Source organism: Watersipora subatra, chromosome 10 (genome assembly GCF_963576615.1).
Source record: "Watersipora subatra chromosome 10, tzWatSuba1.1, whole genome shotgun sequence".
Taxonomy (NCBI): Eukaryota; Metazoa; Bryozoa; class Gymnolaemata; order Cheilostomatida; family Watersiporidae; genus Watersipora; species Watersipora subatra.
In genome coordinates this window covers 9,001,243-9,019,191 of record NC_088717.1, presented here as the reverse complement: position 1 = coordinate 9,019,191, position 17,949 = coordinate 9,001,243, and the positions used below count along the sequence as shown (strand labels likewise).

At 40.3% G+C, this 17,949-nt stretch overlaps 2 pseudogenes; both read right to left on the bottom strand.

Annotated features, from left to right (window-relative positions):
* Positions 1 to 7,159: 7,159 nt before the first annotated feature.
* On the bottom strand, positions 7,160 to 11,026 carry LOC137406739 (uncharacterized; annotated as a pseudogene).
* A 194-nt stretch (positions 11,027 to 11,220) lies between these two features.
* LOC137406738 (uncharacterized) lies at positions 11,221 to 13,102 on the bottom strand (annotated as a pseudogene).
* Positions 13,103 to 17,949: the final 4,847 nt, after the last annotated feature.

Here is a 17,949-nt window from a genome sequence, read left to right as displayed (position 1 = left end):
AAGGCGAGTGCGAAGCGATTGATTGCGAAGCGAGTGCAGGCCGATTGATTGCGCGGCAATTGATTGCGAGTGTGAAGCGATTGATTGCGAGGCGAATGCAAGAGCATGATTTTCAACTGCTCGGCGGGTAAGGACTGGTCAGCCGAGGCGGGGGCTCAGCGGCAGAATTGCACAATCGTCAACTGCAAGTATAGAGGGGTATAAACAGATGCATGAATCTAGACACCTGAATCTAGAATATTTGCTAGATTTTACACGCATCTAGCTGTAAAACACATTGCATATTTCCATTGTTCTTTTCGAAGGTGACATGTATATGTGCATGCATACTCTGATCAGGACAACAATCTCAGTAGACTGCATATTAGGAGTAGTATTACAGTATGAAAGACAACTCTTAATAAACCTTATGCTGCGTGTGAGTCTATTCCGGTAGACGGGTAATGCAGCTAGTATATATCTACAATGTATATATATATATATATATAAAATTGCTTCCTCACCCCGAATACACCGTATGGGTGGTAAATTTTGCTCTAACTCGGGTCTCCTACCAAAGACCTGGGAGTTTGAGCACTCGCCTCAAGAGCTTTGCTGTTCCCAATAGGAACAGCAAAGCTCTTGAAGCATTACATATATATATATATATATATATATATATATATATATATATATATATATATATATATATATATACATATATATAATATATATAAGTATATATCTACATTTTCTTTTTACAACTGTAATCTCAGTAGTAATTGGGGCACTGGGCGCAATAACACCGGTGCATAAAATGTGGCTTGCCTAAATACCAACAACAATCAACTCAGGTGAGTTGCAGTAAAGTTCGATGTTGGGAACAGCTAAGACCTTGAGGCGAGTGCTCAAACTCCCAGGTCTCTGGTAGGAGACCCGAGTTAGAGCAGAATTTACCACCCATACGGGGTATCCGGGGTGAGGAAACAATTTATATATATATATATATATAAATATAAATATATATCTATATGTATACTGTATACATTGTATATATATATATATATTATAGATGTATAATTATATGTTAAGCCGCTACCAATTTTTAAACTTGTGTACAATATATGCAATAAGCAAATTTGTTCCTTTACCATATTAAATAATTAGACCCCCTGCTGTAATCTGATAGCCAGGAAGTTAATGCAATTTGCATTAACAGCTCATTGTCCTAAATAATATTTTTAAAACACAATTTACGTGTAAATTGTGTCACTCGTTCAGATACAGAATTCAAAACGTGGTCAGGGAGCTTTGATCTTCTAATGCACTTGGATAGATCTTATTTAAAGCATGGTAACATTTTTCAAAGTAATGCAATTTACTTTGACAAATAATGTGTTTCAACTTATACTAATACTGCGACCAAAGCAGTGTGAGGGCCACATAAAATGCTAAAAGTTATGGAAAATATTTTAGTCATATAAATATGTGTGAGGCTGTGTTTTGATCATGCCCGTGTAGCCATATCTTTATTTTTTCCCAATCAAAATACGTCAAACTTTTTTACTTTGGCCAAGGTTTTTCAGAGGTTTTCTGGTTTATTTATTTCCAGAATTCCACAGTTATCTTCTCTGCAACTACAATGTAGCATTTCGAAGAATGTTAAAACATCAAAATTTATTTTCATAGTATTATTAGTTAGTCTTTATTTTCCTTTTGAAGGCTTGAGCCAATTCTAAGTAATTGCTTAAATGAGTTAGGTGTATTTTTAGTTTTTGAAGAAATTCTGCTTTTGCTGTGATTATTTTTTGCACAATCCATATTGAGTGTTATCATTGTTTTCTTATTATTTTGGAAACAGGAGAGTAATTCTGCCTACTGCTGGTAAAACTAGATACAAGCTCAAATTTTAGTTTTGTGGCTCGCTGCTCCAGAGATTTCAATCAACTAGGCTAATTTTCACAACAGATATATATTACAAGACAAGCAATGTTCATCTTTGTTTAGAATAATCATAGTGAAGCCTAAGCCTTAATAATCCCATTAAACTAGTTAGGTAAGCAGAATTATTAGTGAGTAGGCCACGTATTCTGCTGAAATAACTAGTTAACAACACTTACAGAGCTATGAATGCAGTTATGCAATGCATGAAGCCATGTTTTCTGTGGTAAAACTAGTTAAGATGTTTGCCAAAGTTTTTGTGATCCAAAAATAGCAAACATATCCATAATAGTCACATTATATAAAAATGAAGACCATACCGCACTGTCCCATCACATTTGGTGAGTCTGCCAATATGACCCATGCAAGGACCACGAGGCGTAGATGTGTGTTAAAAGACAATCTGCAGCATGGAAAAAGCGAGGGAGAGGGAGAGGGAGAGAGGGAGGGAGAGAGAGAGGGAGAGAGAGAGGGAGAGAGAGAGAGAGAGAGAGAGGGAGGGAGAGAGGGAGGGAGAGAGGGAGGTAGAGAGGGAGGGAGAAAGGGAGAAAGGGAGAGGGGGAGGGAGAGAGGGAGAGAGGGAGGGAGGGAGAGAGGGAGAGAGGGAGGGAGAGTGGGAGGGAGGGAGGGAGAGAGAGAGGGAGGGAGAGAGGGAGGGAGAGAGGGAGGGAGAGAGGGAGAGAGGGAGGGAGAGAGGGAGAGGGGGAGGGAGAGAGGGAGAGAGGGAGGGAGAGAGGGAGGGAGAGAGGGAGGGAGAGTGGGAGGGAGGGAGGGAGAGAGAGAGGGAGGGAGAGGGGGAGGGAGAGAGGGAGGGAGAGAGGGAGAGAGGGAGGGAGAGAGGGAGGAAGAGAGAGAGAGAGAGAAAGAGGGAAAGAGGGAGGGAGGGAGAGAGGGAGGGAGAGAGAGAGGGAGGGAGAGAGGGAGGGAGGGAGGAAGAGAGGGAGGGAGAGAGGGAGGGAGAGAGGGAGGAAGAGAGGGAAAGAGGGAGGGAGAGAAGGAGGGAGAGAGGGATGGAGAGAGGGAGGGAGAGAGGGAGAGAGGGAGGGAGAGAGGGAGGGAGAGAGGGAGGAAGAGAGGGAGGGAGAGAGGGAGAGAGGGAGAGAGGGAGGGAGAGAGGGAGAGAGGGAGGGAGGGAGGGAGAGAGGGAGGGAGAGAGGGAGGGAGAGAGGGAGGGAGAGAGGGAGGGAGGGAGAGAGGGAAAGAGGGAGGGAGAGAGGGAGGGAGAGAGGGAGGAAGAGAGGGAGAGAGGGAGGGAGAGAAGGAGGGAGAGAGGGAGAGAGAGAGGGAGGGAGAGAGGGAGAGAGAGGGAGAGAGGGAGGGAGAGAGGGAGGGAGAGAGGGAGAGAGGGAGGGAGGGAGAGAGAGAGGGAGGGAGGGAGGGAGAGAGGGAGGGAGAGAGGGAGGGAGAGAGGGAGGGAGAGAGGGAGGGAGGGAGAGAGGGAAAGAGGGAGGGAGAGAGGGAGGGAGAGAGGGAGGAAGAGAGGGAGAGAGGGAGGGAGAGAAGGAGGGAGAGAGGGAGAGAGAGAGGGAGGGAGAGAGGGAGAGAGAGGGAGAGAGGGAGGGAGAGAGGGAGGGAGAGAGGGAGAGAGGGAGGGAGGGAGAGAGAGAGGGAGAGAGAGGGAGAGAAAGAGGGAGAGAGAGAGGGAGAGAGAGAGCACACTGTCGTCATCAATCAGTGCTGGAGAGTTTTAAATTATATCGATTTTTTGAAGATTGACTACATTAAGCGAAAAAATTGTGTTAATTATTTAGTTGACATGACGTCCACTAACCCAAGAATGGGTGGCACAATCAAAAGATCAGTAAGTACTCCGTTCTACCATATTTTTATTACAACAGCATCACTCAAGTCTGCACACTGTCTTAGGCAACAACTTTTGCAATATGTGCGATAATTATTTTTTAGTTGTATAACTTGTAACATAAAAAAAATTTGACAATACTCGATTGGCGCTTACAACGCAGTTGCACATCGATTAGCCCACAGTAAATTTTTGGGACACAATTCAATCCAAACTATAACAAACCAACTGTTGCAATAATACTTCATGCCATTGCTGATTCTGAAGACATTCAACAGCTTTTTATTATGTTTAATGCATATAATACTTGCAAAATGTACATGCAGATTGTATATTCTTTTTTTAAGTTTATTACACCTACAATTTGAGTGATAGTGCTAGCAAGCGTCCTAGTAAATTTGTTAAACTAATTGTGTTATGCCATGTTAAATTTTAAATATCATTACATTTTGGAAGCATGCATTTGCAAACCAAGTAACTATACTTTTTACTTGGTAATATCATCATGTGTTATTAAATTTTATAATACTACCTTTTACAATATTCACAAAATATATTATCTATCTTGTTATTTAAAGGTTGACGGGCAACAGGTGTCACATTACAGGTATTTGATATGAAAAGATTCATCATGTCTTACTTCGTTGTTTTGTAGGTGCAAAATATGTGGAAAGGTGATTACAAGCTCATAAAAGCTCAAAAGTGAACAGAAAATCGCAGCCACACGAGAACGCCGTAGTGTGGATTCTCTATCCAAAACGGCTCAAATGTGACATAGTTGTGAGAGAGGGTTTCTGTTTACACTTTCATGCAACCTTATTTCTCCAAATATTTTCACAAACATACTTCACTCATTCAATAAAACCATGTCTATTGTTATTACGCGTCTGTTTTATCGTCATCGTGATGCTGTCACTTTTAGCAGTGATATCCTATGACTTACCGTAAAAATTTGTTTAATTTTTAGCTTTAGCTAAAAGGAGTACATATCATTGTCTGATAATCATGAAAAGCTTGTTGGTCACCTGTGATAATCGAAAAGTGCTGCAAAAATTATTTGCGAAGTATTGGGTCACATGGTCAGATTACGACTTGCCAATCAGACCAAACCAAAACAAAAATGTCAAGTAGCGAGCATCTATATTTGATACGGGGTCTTCGGTAAAACCTGAAGTGTTTGTCATAAGTTTAATATTAAGCTTTTAATTGGCCTTTCAATTCATGTGAGAACACCACGTGACAAGACAATAACCAATATTTATGGCTACGTCATCGAAATGAAGAGATTCCAATCTACGGCGGTTTTTTGTTTTTGAGCTTTTAAGAGCTTGTAATCACATTTCCACATATTTGGCTCCTACAAAACAACACAGTAATTCTGTGGTGAATCTTTTAATACCAAATAGCTGTAATGTGAGTTTTATTGCAAGTCAACCTTTGATAAAGTAGACTCCTACCTTATGAATATGCACATTTGGCTAGTAAGCACAACCATTACAATTATTATTTCAATGTTCATGCAAACTAGAACAGTAACTAGTGTGACCCATTCTCAAGTGCATATTGATAGCAGTAACGCGCAATCATTGTCTAAGTGAACCAGAAACTAGTTTTGCTTGCGGAAACCCATTTTATCTACTGTGATTAAGCAAATATTGTTTTTATTTTTAGATGACGTGAACTTTCGCAAACCTTTTAAGTAGTTTTACCAGCAGAAAACATGGCTGCATGCATTGCATACCTGCATTCATAAGTCTTTAACTCTTGCTAGCTAGTTATTCCAGCAGAATACCTGGCGTAATTACTCAATATTTTGCTTGCATAACTAGTTTAATGGAATTATTAAGGATTAGGCTTCACTTTGATCAATCAAAACAAATATCAACATTCTTTGTCTTGTAATACATGTATGTTGTGAAAATTAGCTCAGTTGATTGAAAACTCTGAAGCGGCGGTGCAGAAAAACTGAAATTTGGTCTTGTACCTAGTTTTACCGCCATATGACAGAATTAAGGAAGATAAAGAAAAGAAAATAACTAGGGAAAGAAAGGGAGTAAGGAGAAAGAAGGTGGGATAAAAACGTAGAGAGGTGGAGAAATAGATGAGGAGAGGGGGAGAGGCGATGGGGAAATGGGGAGATAGGAAGTGAGGAATTAAAGGGAGGGGAGGAGAGCGGATAAAAAAAGGGAGAGGAGGTAGAAAAAGAAAGAGGATGAAGAAAAGAAAAGGAGTAGGGAAAATGGGAAAGAGATGGGAGGAAATCATTCGGAGAGTGGACGCAGAAAAAATGAAGAGATAAATAAAGTTTTTTATTTAAAATATAAGTTCTTTGAGCTTAGAAGTAGAAACTTTTTTATCAAAGGGAAAAGTGAGTTTACTCGTTGACTCAAGCCTATAGAAAAAAAAATATCGTGCTCAAGATATTTGAGAAAAGCAAAGTAGATGATGCATTAAACTTTGGCTTTCAAATGCAGCAGCTGTAGCAGTTCACGCGGTCTGCTATGTACATACGTGTACACCCGACAAGCTAATTGTTATGTAATTGCACTTGAGTGCTGTAGCGAAGTGTTTGTGGTGAGCGTTCGATTTCACTGGTGTTTATTTTTATATATATATATTCAAACTTCCATCAACGCTGGCTAATAAGTAACATCGTGAAATCTACAATAACATGTTAATTACGAATAAACACAAGGAAGTTTAAATTCCAGTAAAATAGATATCAACAGTTGCTGAATGAATGTCATTTGAAAGCTTAAAATAAAAGATTATAATAGTAGCTTAAACACAAAATAAAAGATTATAATAGTGGCTTAAACAAAACGAACCTTTGGCTTTCTGTCACATTAGCTTGCCATAGTTTCTGATAATAAAATTCTATGTATTCAACACTTCATTTGCGTTTCAAAGCTAAGCATAATAAGTTCCATTCAGCTTTTAGTGGCTGCAGACGGTTGCTAACGCAACGATCTTTCCCTTAGTCTAAACGGTAAACAAGTCCCCGCCCCCCATTGATCGTGGTCCGAGGCAGCGGGTCTGTCAAACTCATTAGCCAAGTGATCAAACGAGCGAGCGCTAACTACTGAATATAGATTCTGTATGGATATATGTACACAAATTTGTGGTTGATCAGCCGCCTAGCCTACTATTATTACGGAATTTACTTGACTGATAAACAACACACAATAAAGTCCTTGCTAAAACTATTTTAAAACTGATTTATTTATTTAAGCAGAGTAGTATAGCAGTGGTTATAGTATTAGGAAAAATACAAGTTAAACAGATATCAAGTTAGCTACACTCCCACCTTAATTTTTCCTTTGCAAAATTTATCAAAAGTTTTAGTTTTATTTTAAAGTGGTTCTAATGTAATTTATAGCATTTTATAGCATTACAGGATCTGCATGCTGTGGAAGTTGGATGGAGGTGATGGTCGTCTCACTCGTCTCTTTGGAGCAGTACTAACTTTTGAATGGGTCTTTTTAAGGTGGAGCCTTTCGTGATGATCTTCCCCTTGCTGTCGATGCCTCGATTGGACATCTTTATCTTCACTTTTCTTATTTTGCTATCTGTGCTGGCAATCGTCTCCTCAACCATTCCATAAAGCCACTGATTCCTCGGAGTGTTTTCGTCTGTTAACATAACTATGTCACCTTTCTGAATATTGGGTTTTGGGTTCTGCCACCTTTGTCTTTTCGTGATTCTATTCATGTACCCGGTTTTCCACAATGTCCAAAACTCATCAGCAAACTGCTGAACTTTTCGCCACATTTTCCTGCTATAAATGTCTGTACTTCCAAAGTTTCCTGGTGGTGAAGTCACCTCCTTTGCTTTCGATGTGATTAGGTGGTTTGGCGTTAGAATTGGCACCTCTGGGTCATCCATGTGATTGACTGCTATTGGTTGGCTATTAACAATGGCCATCGATTCATAGAAAGCTGTTCGAAGTCCTGTTGTGTCTAGTCTATTGTGGTATCTTCCGATGCGCATTCCGTCTAAGACAGCTTTCACGCTACGAATTTGACGCTCCCATACGCCACCGGCGTGGCTTGCCTGGGGTGCAGTAAACTTGAAAGTTATTTGTTTATCTAAGAGGAAAGTTCCTAGGGCAGATGTCCTCTTATTTAGAGACTGTAGTTCTTTTGAAAATTCATTGCTCGCTCCGAGGAAGTTGGTCCCTTGATCGCAGTATATAGTGTTTACTGCTCCTCTGAGGCAGATAAAGGTTCGAAGGGCATTAATGAAGGAGTCAGTCGTCATGTCATTTAACAGCTCGATGTGTATGGCTCTTGAATAAAGACATGTGATAAGCAGTCCCCATCTTTTTATTTCTGATCGTCTTTCTTTTACAACAAATGGTCCGAAGCAATCTATCCCAATATTCAAAAAGGGTGGTGCAGGCTCGACTCTTTCTAACGGTAGGATTGACATTATTTGCTCCATGGGTTTACCCCGTAATCTTTTGCAGGCAATGCAGTTACTCAGAACGGACTTCGTCAGTCTGGTTACACCTATAATCCAATATCCAGCATTTCTGATGGCACTCAGGGTATATGTTCTACCTTGATGATGCGTGCTGTCGTGATAGTGGCGTACGATCAAGGATGCTATGTGGGCGTCACGTGGCAAGATTATTGGGTGTTTTTCTTGGTAATTTAGGCTCTGCGAATTCTGTAGCCTTCCACCTACTCTCAGAATTCCTGTTTCATCGACGAATGGGTTTAGTTTAGACAGAGTGTGTTTTTTGCTCAGTCGCTGCCCACTCTTTATCAAGGTGTAAGAATCTTCGAAGTGATGCTTTTGAACTTCGCAGATGATCTTGTTTTCGGAGGTGCGGCCGTCTTCTACAGAAATTGGTTTTATGGACCATGATTTAGTACAATTTTTTTGAATGTTCCTAATTGTGCTAATAGAGCGCACGAGTCTGGTCCATGTTGAGAATTTAGCAAACCTAGTGACAACTGTAGTAGGCTGCCTGACGTTTGCAGTTTTTGACACTTAGTTTTTTTAGCTCGGGATCTTTTGGGTCTAGAACTTCAGACTGTTGCTGATTTAGCTTGTACTGATCAATGGTTGCAGCCTTCAGGAAGTCGGGTCCAGAGAACCACGCTGAATCTGCCAATTGATCACATGGTTTTCCTCTCGATGCAATGTCTGCTGGGTTGCAGTGTCCCGGTGTGTGATTCCATTGTTTGATTTTTGTTTCAGAAGTTATGATCCTGATCCGATTGTGAACGAATGTGTTGAATCGTCTAGAGGCGTTAGATATCCAGCCTATAACAATTTTTGAGTCCGACCAGAAGAACTCATCGTATTTCATATCTAACTGCTCACGAAGCGTTTTGCTAAGTTGTGTTGCCATGACGGCGGCCACAAGTTCCAGACGTGGTGTTGTAAATAAGCCTTTCGATGGTATCACTCTTGATTTTTCTACAAGAAATGCCACGTGTACATGACCATTGTCGTTAACTTGGCGGATATAAGAGCATGCTCCAATTCCAACATCACTTGCATCACAGAAGTGATGCAGTTCAGCTTTGACGACTTTACCGAAATCTTTTGGCTTGAAGCATCGTGGTATGTTGATTCGTTCTAATGCTGGCAGTTGGGAGGTCCATTTGTTCCATTTAAGAGATATCTCTTCGGGTATTTGCTCGTCCCAGCTAACATTGGCTTTGTTTATCTCTTGCAGGATGTTTTTGCCGATTAAAGTGTACGGAGCTATAAAACCACGGGGATCGTACAATTGGCCAACGATCGAGAGGATTCCTCTTCGTGTGCTTGGTTTTTCCTGGATCTTGTTCACGAACTTGAATGTGTCGAACTCCATCGACCACTGTAGGCCCAGGGTTCTTTGTTCGGGAAGTGAGTTTGCAAGTAGGTCTTTGTCGTGTACTGATCTTTCAGATTCGGGTAGAGATGAGAGAACTTCCACGCTATTGGATGAAAATTTATGTAGTCTCATGTTACCCTTTTTACAAATTTCTCGAGATTCTGCAATAAGGCTAACGGCTTCTGTCTCTGAAGCTACACTGGTGATGCCATCATCGACATAAAAGTTGCGATTGATAAATGCTGCCGCTCTCTTGGAAATGCTGCTATGATCTGTTGCAATCTTGCGTAATCCGTATGTGGCCACAGCAGGCGACGACTTGGCACCAAATAGGTGCACCTTCATTCTGTAGGTTTTTGGTTGGCCTTCTTCGTTGTACCACAGGAACCTTAGATAATCTCTGTCGTTAGGCGCTACCAAAAAATTATAAAACATTTTTTGAATATCGCAGCTAATAGCCACTTGCTCCCTCCTAAACCTGCAGAGTATCCCAAAGAGGGAGTTCATAAGGTCAGGGCCTGGAAGTAGGTGATCGTTTAGCGATGTTCCTTTGTACACAGCTTTACAATCAAAAACCACTCTTAGCTTTTGTTTTTGAGGGTGTTTTACTGCAAAGTGTGGCAGATACCATCGTTCTCCTGGTTTTGCATCTTCTTCCTGCACTGGCTCCGCTAGTTTTTCCTCTATCAGTTCATTCATAAACTTATGATAATCTGCCCTGAATTGAGGTTGTTTCTGAAACTTTTTGCTTAGACTTTCTTGCCGACTCTTGGCTTGCTCTATGTTGTTTGGGAGTATCGGTCGTTGTTTAAACGGGAGCGGCATCATGTAATTTCCAGCCTCCGTAGTTGTTGTATGCGCCTCTAAGAAGTTCATAAATTGGTAGTCATCTTGAGACAACATATCACTCTCGACCTTGCTGGTATTGGTTTGATAGGTTGTGCATACCTTGTGTTTAGTTCGGCAGGTCTCCTCTACACCGAAAACGGCCCACCCGAGTTCTGACCTGAGTGCATAGGGCTTATTGTCTCCACCTTTGATAGCTTCCAGAGGGAAGAAGGCAGAAGTACAGTTGGCACCAATCAACAGGCTCACGGGAGGTTCATTGGTGGTGGCAATTTGTCCGCTATCTTTTGCAGGTGAGGGTGATCCAATACGTTGGTGTGATTCGCAAACTCACCGGTCGAGTTTGGGATAGTTTCCCACTCATATGCTGATGGTAATTTAACTTCTCCGCCGTTATAACCTTGAATGATGATGTCTCCGACCATGTTTATCCTACTCAGTTGTATTTCGCCAGTCATTGTTTCGATTTCGATGGGTTTTGTTCCTAGACTCCTCAGTCCTAGTTGTGTCGTGAGATCTTTGGTTATATAAGAATGGTCTGACGCTGAATCAAGGAATGCATAGATCAGAACTTCATTGAGCGGGTTTGAGGCTGAGGATACATACACTGGCATACCCATATTGAACAGCTTGTTTTGGGATGTCGTTCTTGTGTTTTTATTTGACAACTTAATTAAATCCGCACCCTGTAGATCTTGGTATTCCACCGGAGAAATGAGAGGACAATGCTCCGTGCTACTGGTTTTGTTGGAGTTCAGTGTCTGCGCCACTTGTGGTGAGTTGGTGTTTTTAGCTGCATTACCCGGAGTTTGTCGATAATTTAAGTGAGCTGAAGCTGTTTGTTGGTGAGGCGTGGCGTTTCTGGGCCACATGTGTCCTGAATTGTAGTTTCGGTGGTCCGCATTTTGTTGCTCTTCATCCCAGTCTTCTTTTGTTTTATGTAGACATGTGGCATGCCCTGGTCTTCTGCATTTGGAGCAGATGTTTTTTCCTTTACTGCTGCATCTGGCAGCCCCGTGACCAGGTTTAACGCAGATGTAGCACAGCATGTTGTTAGCAATAAACCTCATACGCTGACTGTAGGGCTTTTCCCAAATTTTGAAACATTCTGTCACTTTGTGGCGGGGGACTTCACAGTATAGGCAACTTCTCTCTGGTGTATGGTCAACGCTGTTTGTGGCTAAAGATCTGGTGTTATTGGGTCTTGGCCGTTTGTCATGTGCCTTCTCAAGATTTTGCATTAGAGGCTGTGAGCGCATTTCTGCTAAGTCGTCAACAAATGAAGCGAACTCTGCAAATTTAGGGTAACGCATTTCCTTCTTCCGTATACGGTGTGTCGTTGCACCCCACTTTTGATGCGCCCAGTCAGGAAGCACTCTTGCAAATCGTTCGTTGTTGAATTCCTCGTCTAAGCTCGCTAGGCCTGGAATCGATTTCATGGCGTTACTACAGCTTTCCAGGTAGTCGGCATATCTCTGGAGGGCTGGCGTGTCGTTAGCAGAGATCTTTGGCCAAGTATCGAGTTTGTTTTTCATTGAACGGGCCACGTCCAATTTGTTCCCGAATCGAGAGGTGAGTTTCTCTCGTGCATGTCAATAGCTCAGCTCCGTACGAATCATAAATTGGCCATTTATGCATTCCCTAGCAGTTCCTTCAACATATTTTTTAAGGTATCTGATCTTTTCAGAGCCGTCTTCGATGCCCATTGAAGAAAGATAACCGTCAAAATCACACTCCCAGTCGTCGAACTCTAGTGCATTGCCGCTAAAGATTTCAGGTTCGATGTCAACCTTTCTAGATCTTTTTATTCCTTGCGTAATTTCGTTCGATAAAATGCGAATGGAATCGCTCTCTGATATCTCACTGTGAGCATGAGATGCCTGATTTATCTTTTATTTTACTGAAAGTGCGTCGAGTCGGCTCCATATGCCCGTTTTTCTTGTTGGAGTTTCTGGAGGCGACTCTAGGTTCACTGGTTCGGTTCTTATAGGCTCTTCATACAGTGGCATACTCTGTTGGTAAGGCGTTGATTTAAGTAAGGACGCTCTTAGTGGTGGCTGCGCATTCAAACTGATTGGTGTTGTGAGTGTGGATGTTGCTCCCAGTCGCTGTTGCTGTTTAGGTTTCGATCCCAACTCTTCTTCTATATTCCTTTCTGCAAGGTATTCTTCAAGTTTCCGCTGCTCTTCAAGTAGCCTCTCTTTGACTTCCAGCTGTTCCTGTTCTCTAGTTTCTTCTTCTTCAGATGCCATACTCTGCTGTTGTTCCAGGATTCTTTGTGTAATCTTACTGGTTTCACCAATAAAGAATTCAAAGTGTTGTTTTATTTTCATTTCCACTCTATTATCAGATAGCTGAGACAATTTAGCGTAATCAGAGGTAATAGCTGAAGCCTTCGCTTCAATATCAGTTACGCATGCATTGAAAGTTTCTGACAAAACAACACCTTTAAGACAGCTCTTAAAAATAACATCGACCGCTCTTAGCTCTCTATTTATGGAAGCATACAATGAAAATGCTAACTCATTTTTCTGGCTTTCTTTGCCAATTGCAGAAGCTTTGAAGGTACGAGTAGGCCTGGTCTTAGCTATGAATTTTACTTCACTTAATGAGTCAGCACTGGTTGTAGGCATAATTGGATCTGCTAATTGATTTTTAGGATTGTCGTCCAGGTCAAGTAAGCTGTTGTTAACTCCAGCCATAATATGATCTAATTGATTTAAGAAGACAATTACTTCGCTTTATAATGAAAGACAGATTAGATCAACCACAAGTTCGTATACAATCTGAGTTAACTAAATTGAGCATACGCTGCTCGAGTCACAAAGCCGAATTATTTTCATGAACCGTACTCTGGACCAGTTTTGAATGGGTCTGATCACGATAGGCTAAACGACCCAGACCACGATAGAGCAAAGGGAACGAGGTCACACAGGTAGTCAGAGAAAGAACGTTGATTCTAGGTTAATTTAAACACCAATAATATTAGAAAAAATACAAGTTAAAATTTAAGAAAAAATACAATCACTGTCAATGCTAATTTATGAAGTTTATGACATTTACTAAATAACTATTTTAATCAAATGAAACTTATCCAACAGTTGAATGTCTCGGAGTCCGTTACAGAGTTTGGTGGTGTAGTCCTATATAGTCCTCTCTGTAGTTCACGATATTCAATCTGGCTCGTTGGCTCTGTCTATAGTTTGCAATAATCAGTCTAGCTCGTTTCCCTGTCTGTAGTTTACAATATTCAATCTGGCTCGTTGGCTCTGTCTATAGTTTACAGTATTCAATCTGGCTCGTTGGCTCTGTCTATAGTTTGCAATAATCAGTTAAGCTCGTTTCCTTGTCTGTGGTTTACAATATTCAATCTGGCTTGTTGGCTCTGCCTATAGTTTACAGTAATCAATCTGGCTCGTTGGCTCTGTCTTTAGTTTACGATATTCGATCTGGCTCGTTGGCTTTGTTTCGGTCTGGTAGATAACCACAAAGATTTCACTGTAGCAGTTCACGCGGTCTGCTATGTACATACGTGTACACCCGACAAGCTAATTGTTATGTAATTGCACTTGAGTGCTGTAGCGAAGTGTTTGTGGTGAGCGTTCGATTTCACTGGTGTTTATTTATATATATATTCAAACTTCCATCAACGCTGGCTAATAAGTAACATCGTGAAATCTACAATAACATGTTAATTACGAATAAACACAAGGAAGTTTAAATTCCAGTAAAATAGATATCAACAGTTGCTGAATGAATGTCATTTGAAAGCTTAAAATAAAAGATTATAATAGTAGCTTAAACACAAAATAAAAGATTATAATAGTGGCTTAAACAAAACGAACCTTTGGCTTTCTGTCACATTAGCTTGCCATAGTTTCTGATAATAAAATTCTATGTATTCAACACTTCATTTGCGTTTCAAAGCTAAGCATAATAAGTTCCATTCAGCTTTTAGTGGCTGCAGACGGTTGCTAACGCAACAATCTTTCCCTTAGTCTAAACGGTAAACAAGTCCCCGCCCCCCATTGATCGTGGTCCGAGGCAGCGGGTCTGTCAAACTCATTAGCCAAGTGATCAAACGAGCGAGCGCTAACTACTGAATATAGATTCTGTATGGATATATGTACACAAATTTGTGGTTGATCAGCCGCCTAGCCTACTATTATTACGGAATTTACTTGACTGATAAACAACACACAATAAAGTCCTTGCTAAAACTATTTTAAAACTGATTTATTTATTTAAGCAGAGTAGTATAGCAGTGGTTATAGTATTAGGAAAAATACAAGTTAAACAGATATCAAGTTAGCTACAGCAGCTGATATAAAGATGTTTACAATGAAATGTAATATTTATACTCTTTTACTCATGATAATCTACTAATGAGCTCCAACAAATCTATTTTGCAGATTTGCTTTCAAGAACCTGTTTACAATTTTAAATGACTCCGGTTTTATTCACACCCTTGTCCATGACCAGTATATCTCTGGTAACATTCTCTTCTCCACTTTTAACCAGCTGTTTACAATGGATCTCGATCAGCAAAATGTAACATTAATAATTGGACTCAACGTATCAGGCTACAGGGAAGGAAATTCTAGCCAAGCAAAATTCAGAGGTATATACAGCATCTATCACCTCACCAATTCTTCTCTGTTACTTTCGGACACCTACAATCATGTGTTAAGAAGAGTTGACAGAACTTCTCAAGAGTCCTCTCTATTCGCTGGAACTCCAGGAAAATTTAAGTTTGGTAATGGCAATCTCTCTACCTGTTCTTTTCATAACCCAGCTACGTTAACAACGTTTGACGGAGTAGCATTTTATATTAGCCAGTACGGCATCCCCTACATCGCTATTATGAATCTAAACACTATCAACGGATATGTTCACCACATTGAACTACAGTTATATATAGTATCAATGTTGGCTGATCTTCAACATAATGTTTTACTTACGATTACCGAAACACAGGTTTTACAAATGGACCCAGCTGCTTTACACCTGGCTACCGTTACAGCCGGTTCCTCATCTGGCTATGTTGATGGGGCTTTACAAAGTGCTAAGTTCGGTAGATTGACTGATATGATAATGCTAAACAATGACACACTATTAGCCGTAGATTATGCAAATAATGTATTGAGGGTGATTGATCTTAATGGTCGGGTCAGTTCAATATGCTCAAGGTCAGGTGGAGGTCAACATATCAGTAATTGTAACATATCGACACCGACAGTTCTCATGAAATACAACGCTTCGCTGATACTGATTGGAAGATCTAACTCACTCTCTGGTTTAAGTGGTGAGTACAAATAGCGCATAACTTGAAGCTGTTCTTTTGATAAAAAAGTAAACCAATCTAAATGTGAGAATATAGGCAAGCACATAGTTATTCAAACATTTCGCGAGACAGCGACCGGCCTGAAAATTTTTGCAGTGTACAATAACCGGAGCATATCTTTGTGGTTCTCACCCAAAATAATTATTTTAGTTTGTTTTATACCTAGGTTGAAAGACAAACATTTGTAAATGAAGTTCTGATACAGGTGGCAAGCACAACCCTTTACAGTTTCATATGGCGGTACTATATTTATTTTACCGAAGGAGCAGTAAATCTTTGAATCATAAGTCTCTCATTGCTTAAACAGCTGATTAATGTATAATCATTCTAACTTTGATGCTATTTCTCTCATGCAAAATATTTCTTCAAGTCTTCAATTTTCAACAGCAAATAAAAGTTTTAGGTGTTAAAGTTTAACCGGAAATAAAAAAACAGAAAACAAAAGTAAATCAAGACATTTTTTCATGTCGTACTAAAATCTGATAGTTGTATCTGGTATGTCAATGTTTATAGATGAAATGGGCTCCAGTCCTCTAAGCAAGCTGGGTTTCCAGATCAATGCAAATCAAATTTATAAATCTGAAGTCAATGGGTGAGTTGTCTACTCTTGAATGAGCTAAACTTTCAGTATCCTCATCTATCAGCTTTTCTTTTGTTTTCGATGTCCTTTAAGACTCTGCTAAAGAGAAGGCTGATAATGCCTGGGTTATTTTAGCCTGTCTTGACAAACTGTTGTTTTTGCGGAGTTGTCCCCGGGTGAGCAACACAACAGTTTGTCACAAGACGTCCTGCACCTAATGCATCAGCTGCACTGAAAGGAAGTTTTTCTCCACCATCTATGCGGCTTGGCTGCGATGTTATGGCGGTCGCTCCATTGGTAATCATAACGAATTTTGCGCAAAAATTTGTGTAGAAAAAAATAAGATTATAACGTTTAACTAAAGACCAGTCTTTAGTAGAATCGCAGCAGCTCAATCTAGGCAGCAGGAAGCAAGTAAAGCGCTCTAAAAGCACTCCTAACAAGATTTGATACCTTGAGACCAGCAATAAAATCAACCTACATAAACACTTTTATGTTTGAATTCAAAGCATAATCGTAATTCAGAACTTCAAGCCGAATCCACCACAAATGGCAACAACAGTAATTTATAATTGCTTTTAATCATGTTTCGTAAAAGAACCCAATGTACACCTAACATTTACATCTAATAACAGTAAAAACTAAACCGATGAACTATGTACATGTAATGTAAGTTTCAATTTTTATATATTGTCATGCAAGTGCCAAGTATTACTGGTACTTTGCCAACAAACATTATGCTTTTTAGCTAAAGCTTTATACAAGTTAATATTATATAGTACTGTCTCATTATAGCTTTTAATAATGCTTGTAGCTTTTTACAAAGCTTTTCTATGACCAAACATATAAATACTTGGGTTTTCTGTTATCAAATCAGTTGTCTCTGGAGTGTGCAATAAACCATTCCTCTAATTTAATACTCTATTTAATTGCTTCTGTGCAGAAACATAACAGAAGCTAATTGGCGACAAGGATTTCTCTTTTGAACAGTTACAAAGAGTTTTGTTCAGATTATATCATTGATAAAATCGATACAAAGAGTTCTAGTTTATTACAAGAGTAACTGTTCAAAATTGCACCACTACAATGGCAGAAGTAGCAGACCTGATCAAGCTAATGCGGAAGCAGCAGGAGGACCAGAGACAGCAGCAAGAGGAGCAGAGAAAGCAGCAAGAAGAGCATAGACAACAGCAGAATGAGGAGTTCAAGCAGCAACAAGAGGAATACAGACGTCAGCAAGATGAAAGAATGGAGGAGAATAAGAAACTGATGGAGCTACTACTACAAAACCTACAACGGAAACAAGAAACAGCTGCAACCGCCGTTCCAGCCTTCCCAGGTTTTGACCCAACAGCAGAGCTACTAACAGATTACATAGACAGATTCAACACATTCATTGTAGCAAATTCTATTCATCAAGACAAGATTGCTGGCACTTTTCTCACCAACCAACAGCCTACACTCTACAAGCAGCTTAGTAATATGGCAGCTCAGCTTTCAACACCCAAGCAGATCAACGACCTCAACATGGATGAAATACTGGAATTTCTCAAAGACCAGTATGACCCTAAGCGCTTCATTGTTAGAGAGCGTTACAAGTAATGGAGTGACATGCAGAGGAAACC